Source organism: Adiantum capillus-veneris, chromosome 30, assembly GCF_014529385.1.
Source record: "Adiantum capillus-veneris isolate H3 chromosome 30, ASM1452938v2, whole genome shotgun sequence".
NCBI lineage: Eukaryota > Viridiplantae > Streptophyta > Polypodiopsida > Polypodiales > Pteridaceae > Adiantum > Adiantum capillus-veneris.
The window spans coordinates 73580072-73588313 of record NC_140960.1 but is presented as its reverse complement, the minus strand read 5'-3'; positions in this window follow the sequence as shown (position 1 = coordinate 73588313).

Here is an 8242-nt window from a genome sequence, read left to right as displayed (position 1 = left end):
TGAGAGAGATGTGAGAGTGTGTGTGTGGCAAGTGTTAAGAGAGAGAGAGATCTTATGGCTATCGATAATGGATGAGAGAGAGAGAGATGAGGGCCACCTACAGACGAACGAGAGGGAGAGAGAGAGCGAGAGAGGTGGCAATAATGGAGGAGAGAGGGAGTGGTGATAATGGAGGAGAGAGAGAGAGAGAGAGAGAGAGAGAGAGAGAGAGAGAGAGAGAGAGAGAGAGAGAGAGAGAGAGAGAGAGAGAGAGTGTGGTACCAAGCTAGGGCGGCCCTTTGTGGGCGCATGAGTCAAGGAGGGAGGGGTGGCGGCATGCAGGAAAAAAAATGTTTTTAATATATTTTTTCTTGTATTATGCTCCCCCCGAGTGGGTTGGTTCCCATGGCCATGGCTCTGAAAGTCGGCCGTCATTGTCTTCACTTTTTGAAACCAATTAATCCAAGTTGTAATAAGTGAAGACTTTAACCAATATTTTTCCACCATCCTAGGTGCCTAATCAAGTTGCAAGGGTGGCCAAGTACTCTCCCATGATCTTACTTGTAATGTTGCCTTAGGTGGTGAACTTACAATGGGAGGTGCTAATTATTTATTGTTTTTCCGGATATTTACAACGATAGGTGGAGGTTGTGTAAAAGCTTGTATATCCGTGGATGAACTACATGAAGCTGCATTTGAATTTCCTATTCCTGAGCTAAGTGATACAGATTGTTCTCGCTTTGGTACCCAAACTAGCTATAGAATAGGTGTGTAGTATTCAGTGATCTTTCCCTTCCTTCAATCTTCAATCGGCTTCATAGAGACAAGATCCGACTCACATGGGCCTATAGGTGACAAATTAGGACACAATTTACGTTTAGGCACCCAGACTTGATCATTCTCATCATAGTAGCCTTGGGCTTCTAATAGTCGTTTATGAATCCAACATAACTTTTTCTTACTTTGCTTGGGGCATTTCTTATGAGGCTTGTATTTTGAACCAAATTGAGCATCAATAGTGGTTGTTAATGAAGCTTTAGGGACCCATTTTTATATTTCCCTTGACAATTTACATGGAGTCTTGGGTGCTTCATTCTTTGTTTCAACAAGAGGAGTTGAAGCTCTAGAGGGTTATGCTTTAGGGATAGATGTTTCAACCTATTGGATATGTAATGTTCTACTTTGTGTTCCCTCAAGAGGGGATAACTCAGGACTATGACTTGAGTGGCAGGTATGAGAGTTTGTTTATGTGTCATGATACTCCTCGTTTCCTAATCAATTATACAATTAGTTGCAAACATCGACTTATATCCTAGGTTTATGTATCGCTCCATAGTACCCGCATGCATGACCAAAAAGCTTTGGGCTATGGCCCCATTGTCATAAAACTAACAGAAGTGTGCAAGATTACAAAGACAATAGTTTTCTTCTTGTTAACACCCTTGACTTGGATGCTACTCTTGAATAAGGATGGATTTTCTAACTGAAATCACACTCCATAGGATAACAGATTATGTTTATCTCATGTGTCCAATAACACATTATATAGCACTTTTCCATAGGTGCTATTTAACTCGATGGGGTATTTAAGATGTGGGTTAATATCTACCAAATCATCCTCTAATTTTCAACTTGAAATGCAGATATAACTCCAATTTTGGCCTCTCGTTGGTGCCTAATACGTTGTTGTCGCTCCTGAGCCTCAACTTGAGCTTGTATCTCACTACAAAAAAATAAGGTGTCATCGACGCAGATATCGACACGGCGCGTCGCTATACGCGTGGCTATCCGCGTCGCTGTGAAACCAGTCGCTATTTGTGACGCAGGTATAGACGTGTATAGAGACGCAGATTGCCACGCACATAGCGACGACCATAACAGAAAAAAAAATTCTTGGGTAGAGGGCAGGTAGCCTGGCCTGTGCCCAGTTAAAAGATGGACACAGCCACAGCCATACTTCTTGCCCTCTGCCCAAGAAAGCGAGCAGCACCAAAATATCAACCATGCTCCCGCGTGCAGAAATTTTGGCAGAGTTCCCTTTGTTTTTACATAAACTTTTCAGAAAAAACCATATCATGTATACGCCTCCTACATGCTATCCATGTAGGATCTCACATGAGATGTAAGGCCAATGAAAGACAACCGTACCAACTAAAAAGCATAACCATAACTTAAAACCATAACCGGCTATAACCACTTTGATCAAAACCATAATGCAAATAACCATAACCATAAACAAAATTAACAATAACCATAAGCATAACCAGAAAGAGAAACAATAATTGTCTATACAATGACAATGACAATGACAATAATCATAACCATAAGGGAAACAATAATTGTCTGAACAATAACTGTTTGTACAAAAAAGAGACACAGAAGCGTGTTTGTGTCTCACAAAGCATATATATGAAATCTAGTCCACTAATGACTAGGCGTCGCAACCTGCACATAGGACAACTCACAAAATTAGTATTGATATTACTTCATATATACTGACTTAATTAAATCAACTTACACATATTAACATCTCACCTCAAGCGATCAGCGAGACTGTAAGGCCTCCCAGTCTATAGGCTCTCCTAAAGCTTCAAGATCATTCAGTACTTCATAGATACCTCTGCGATATCCATCTGACTCCTCCTCGCGTGATGGAACTCGATGCATCGTAAGATTTTGAGTTTATACAAAAATCAAAGTAATAAGAATACATGATTCATCGCGTTTTAAAAAACGTCATAGTTAAGATTGGATTAGAAACTCACAAACTCATAGCGAAAGGTGTCGAAGCCTCCGCTGCCAAGATGAGATGTCCTGCTGTCTGAACCGCGTGGCCACTGTCCGCTCATCCTCCCTGATCTGCAGCCACGTCTCGTGTGGGATGCCCGAAGGCTTCGGCAAGCCGGTCCTGAAAGCCTTCCGAGCTGCATCTCGTCTAATGTCACAGTAGTGTCTCTAGCACTGGCCCTGCTCTTTTGCATGAAACTAACCATTACCCCACTGTCAAACGTGTTTCTTCTGCTGTCAATTTGTTGTGTTCGGAAATGCTTTCCATGCAACCACAGTGCCATGTATGTATGATACTTCTAGTCACATCCAATAGCCAGCTCTTCCTCTTCTAGAGATATGGGTTCTCCGATCTGTCGAGCTGCTCTCACTGTCTTGTCCAACCATGCCATTGTAGGGAATTCAGGTAGAGGAGCGAGATAGTTTGGCAAGGGTAAGCCTCTAGTCGTTCGACTTCGCCTCAAATCCTGTCGCTCTAGATTGCATCTCTCTTTCTCTTCTTCGTACCTTTCAAGCCATTTTTGCATCGGCGTTGAATTTAGTATACAGAACTTCATGATCTTTCTCGCATGGCCAGGTTCATTTTCTTCGGCACCCCTTGCCCTTGCGGCTCCTCTCCCACCAGTCTTGCATCCTCCTCATCGCTCCACAATCGAGGCATTTCTGGGTCAGAAACGGATAGAAATTCGGTCGTCAATACAAGAGACTCTTGCACTAGCCATCCTTCTGCGATGCTCCCCTTTGGACACGCTTTTTGGCGAACACAACCCTTAAGTGTTTTCATGAACCGCTCTAGAAAGAACATCCAATGGCTGTGGACTGTACCTGCCACTGCAACCTCATCTACTACATGGACGAGCAAGTGCATTTGGATAGTTAGGCAGCTCGTGGGTAGATACTTCTCAATCATGAAAACTTCCTCAATGGAGTTAGCCTTTGCGATTGCAATAGATTCCTCCTGTATCTCCTTGGAAGAGATCCACCGCACTAGCTCTGAAATCTTGTATATGCAGGTCCACACTTTCTCCGTTAAACACCCCTTGATCGCAATTGGAAGAATGAATTGCAAGAACTTATGCCAGTCGTGCGATTTCAACCCTGACAGTTGATCGTCATGGGTGAATGTTGTCTTGAGACATCGCATATATCATGTTGGCGTCCCGAACTCTGAAATCACCCTTTTCACTTGTCGCTCTTCGTTTTTTAGCAATACCCATGGCGCTCTTGGAAGTTTTGTTTGACCAGCTGCATTGGTGAAAGGCCACAGCTCTGGCATCTTTCCAACCGACTGCAAATCATCTCGTGAAGCTCGATTGTCTTTCATTCCCATGATTGTTGAATATATGCATTGGATCCAGCAAATGGTTAATTAGTAGATCACCCTAGTACGGCAACGTATGGAGAATGGACAAACGTTTCATTCCTGGAACAGGTTGCCCCTCATGTTGTTCCCATCGGGGACGCCACTCTTGTACATGCATAGGACGACATTCGACGCGACCAAGGTGGCCTTTGCGCAAGTGATGGCCATCTGGAAGATAATGGTGGTGGCCTTGATAAATTGTCTTTCAAAGAGAGGTAGAATAGCGCACATCCAAAGACTGCCCGCAAATTGGACATGCATTGTATCCCAAAGTTGTTAGTCCTGCATATATCAAAGCATGAATCAGGCCAAGGCAAAGGGCTTGCGAATAGCGAGAATTTTGTAAATCAATAACCATTACCAGAAGCTTCTCCGTATCCTGGCCAATCATGCATAGTCCACATAAGAAGTCCATGGATCCTTGCATGCTGTTGTCATACTGGTTCAACCGCATCTGCTATGTCGATCCCATGTCATAACTCCTGGAGCTTGTCAACTAGTAGATCTAGATAAACATCCATGTTTTTTGCCTTGAACTTACCAGGTACAATCAAGCTTAAAATCAAATGACCCTTCTTGATAGCAAGCCACGGCGGGAGGTTGTAATTGATAAGGCACACAAGCCAAGTGCTCCATTACGAGCTTCTCAAGCCAAATGGATTGACTCCATCCATTGCCATGCCCAAACGAAAATTGCGTGATTCACTCTTAAAATGTGGCCAGGTATCTTCAATGTGCCTCCAAGCCTTCGAATCAGCGGGCACCCTAAATGTTGCGTCAGTGGATCTATTCGTAGAATGCCACCGCATCAACTTTGCAATGGAACCACAACGAAACATGTTTTTTATCCTAGGAATAATAGGGAAATGCCGCAACACTTTAGCTGGCACTGTCTCGCCAACTGCATCTTGTTTGTAGCGCATTGCTCCGCACTTAGGACACGACAGACAATCTGCGAATTCATTGCGAAAAAGAATGCAATCATTTGGACATGCATGAATCTTGTTGTAGTCCAAGCCAACTGAGGTCAGAAGTTGCTTTGCATATGGCCTGGAGGAGGGTATTTCATTGCCAGCCGGGAGAAGTTGCTCCCGCAATAACCTGTTTAAGCCACATTAAATTAAAAAGCTCTCCGAGCACATCACCGTTGCAATCGGAAAATCTCTTTTGTAACTTACGTACCTAAACAAAGCAGTGACGCTTGCATCTGACCACCCGTACATTGACTGAAGATTCAAAAACTCCAGACAAGTACGAAGCACAGATATTTTGGCGCCTTCATAGATTGGTTGACGTGCCAACTTCCTCAACATGTCTTCAGGAGATAGGCGCACGGCTTCTGGTGCTGCTTCATTCGCGTTCTCCTCGCTTGTCTGGAAGAAGGCATCCAGCATCTCCTCCATGCCGTCGTCTTCTGTCTGTAAGCCCTTTTCTGCTTCCATCCGTGGCTCTATATTGGTCGGACCTTCACGCATAATCTTTTTTCTCTCTCTCTCAGATGTAGGTGCTATGTCGCGGAAATCAATGCCCGTTCCGTAGGAGTCGTATCGCAGATTCTGTACGGTTTCTCTAGCAAACTCTCCGTACTTGTGCACATGCTCATTACATATCCTACGCTTGCACAAGATTTGATACTTGCAGAGCGTGCACGATCATGCAATCTTTTCCTCCATGTTAGTTGATGACGTTGCCATCTACAATGATTATGAATGTAACTTGTTTTAATATATATATATATATACTCCTCACAATGTAAACTACCTCGCATTCTCTAGTCTTGCCCAATCTCCGTACACCTCGGTCCAGAGGTGTACGGAGATCAGGACCACCGGGTCAAAATCTCGTCTTTATTGGTCAAATCCTATATGGGTAGACACATACGTGCACTCCCAGGTGTACATGGCAATGCATGTAGCAGGCAAAACCCCTTTGCCTCTTTTAGTTCCATAGTTTCTTCTCTGTCTACGTACCCTATCTCTCGTTCTTTCTCTCTCGATCTCGCTCTCGCTATCTCTCTTTCTCTCTCTCTCGATCTCGCTCTCGCTATCTCTCTTTCTCTCTCTATTTCCCTATTTTCCTATCTCTCTCTATTTCTCTATTTTCCTATTTCTCTGCCATAACTCCTGGAGCTCCACTTCCCTATCTCTCTCTCTCTCTCTCTCTCTCTCTCTCTCTCTCTCTCTCTATATATATATATATATATATATATATATATATATATATATATATATATATATATATATATATATATATATATATATATAAATAACTCTCTTTCTCTATCTCTCTATTTCCTATCTCTCTCTCTCTCTCTCTCTCTCTCTCTCTCTCTCTCTCTCTCTCCTACACACACACCTCTCTCTCTCTCTTTCCTACACACACACACACACCGCTCTCTCTCTCTCTCTATTTCCTACACATACACACATACACACACCTCTCTCTCTCTCTCTCTTTCCTCTACACACACACACACACCGCTCTCTCTCTCTCTCTCTCTCTCTCTCTCTCTCTCTCTCTCTCTCTCTCCTACACACACACACACACGATGTAGAGATAGAGAGAGAGAGAGGGGTTGGAGAGGGTGTAGATGGACATAATACCTGCGCAGCAGGTTTCGGCCAAGACCCGAGCAAGCGAAAATGGCCCCTACGCGCGGGTTTCGCTTTTTTACCCCGAATTTTTTTGCGTCACTATATGCGTCGATATACGCGTCGCTATACGCGTGGCAAATAAAAGCCTTTCCACGCGTATATTGGCACACACTGCGACGTGTATAGCGACGCCCACTAATGTCATCGATATACGCATGGAAAAGCATGGCCGTCGATATATACGCGTCGATATCTTCATTTAGCATTGTAGTGTCTTTTTCACTTTTGCTTGTGCCTCGGCTGCCTTCTTCTTATGAATGGCATGTAGATCCTCTTGGACTAAAGGATCATAGTATCTTTTAAATTTACTCCCATTGAGGAATCCAATGGTTTCCACTCCATCAAGAGTTCCCATACGAATGGTACCTTATGGGGTAATTTCACATACTCCATATGGTCCTTTCCCCGCATATTTCAACTTTTTCTTTTTGTTACGCACTCCATACATAAGAACTTTATCCCCAACCTTGATATTCTTGTTCTTTAAATGATGATCAAACCATTTCTTTCACCATCCCAACCTTCTTGTGAAGCTAATCCCATACTAGGAATGACAAACTCCCATAGCATAACTACTCCTTGGCCATATACCACCTTGAATGGTGTGCTATTAATAGCCACTTTGTAAGCAACACGATAAGCTCATAGCACTGATGTTAGGTTCAAATCCCAATCTGTGCGATGAACCTCTACCCTCTTGGTCAAGATAGAAATTAAAGTCTTGTTAGTACTCTCAATTTTGCCATTTGCTTGTGGATAATGAGGTGTCAACTTATGATTGGATATCATGAAGGTTGTCGTGAGTTCCTTTATCACTTCATTTATAAAGTGAGTACCATTTTCACTCACAATTTCAAAGGAACAACCAAATTGTGTAATAATGTTCTCAAAGAGAAACTTAGTAGTTGACCTTACATCAGCCTTGTGTGTCGCCTTAGCTTCTATCCATTTTGTTACATAGTACTCACAACAATAATATATTGGGATTGGGTGTTACGAGCTGTCGGACTAATTGGGTCTGCAAAGTCTAAACCCCATTTCTCAAATGGTTGGGTCACTTTAATAGGATTTAAGGGCATCCTATTCTTCCATTGTGTGGTCTTGTAACGTTGGCATTCATCACATCCTTTTGCAAAAAGTAATGCATCCTTGGATAAGGTGGGCCACAAATAGCCTTATTGCAACACCTTCCTAGCAGTTAGTTCTCTCAAAAAATTTCCTTCGGCTATTCCCATGTGTGCTTCTTGCAGCATGTACAAATACTCATCTTCACGAGCACATCATCTAAGAATATCATCCTTCCCTAGCTTGTAGAGAGTCCCTACAATTAGAGGATAAGTTTCACATTCCTTTAGTAGCTTTCGAGCTTTATCCTTACAAAGCTCCTTGGGTGGAAAACCATTAACTAAAACGTTTATAATCTTCTCACTCCATTCAGGCATGGTCTTGACTAGGAATT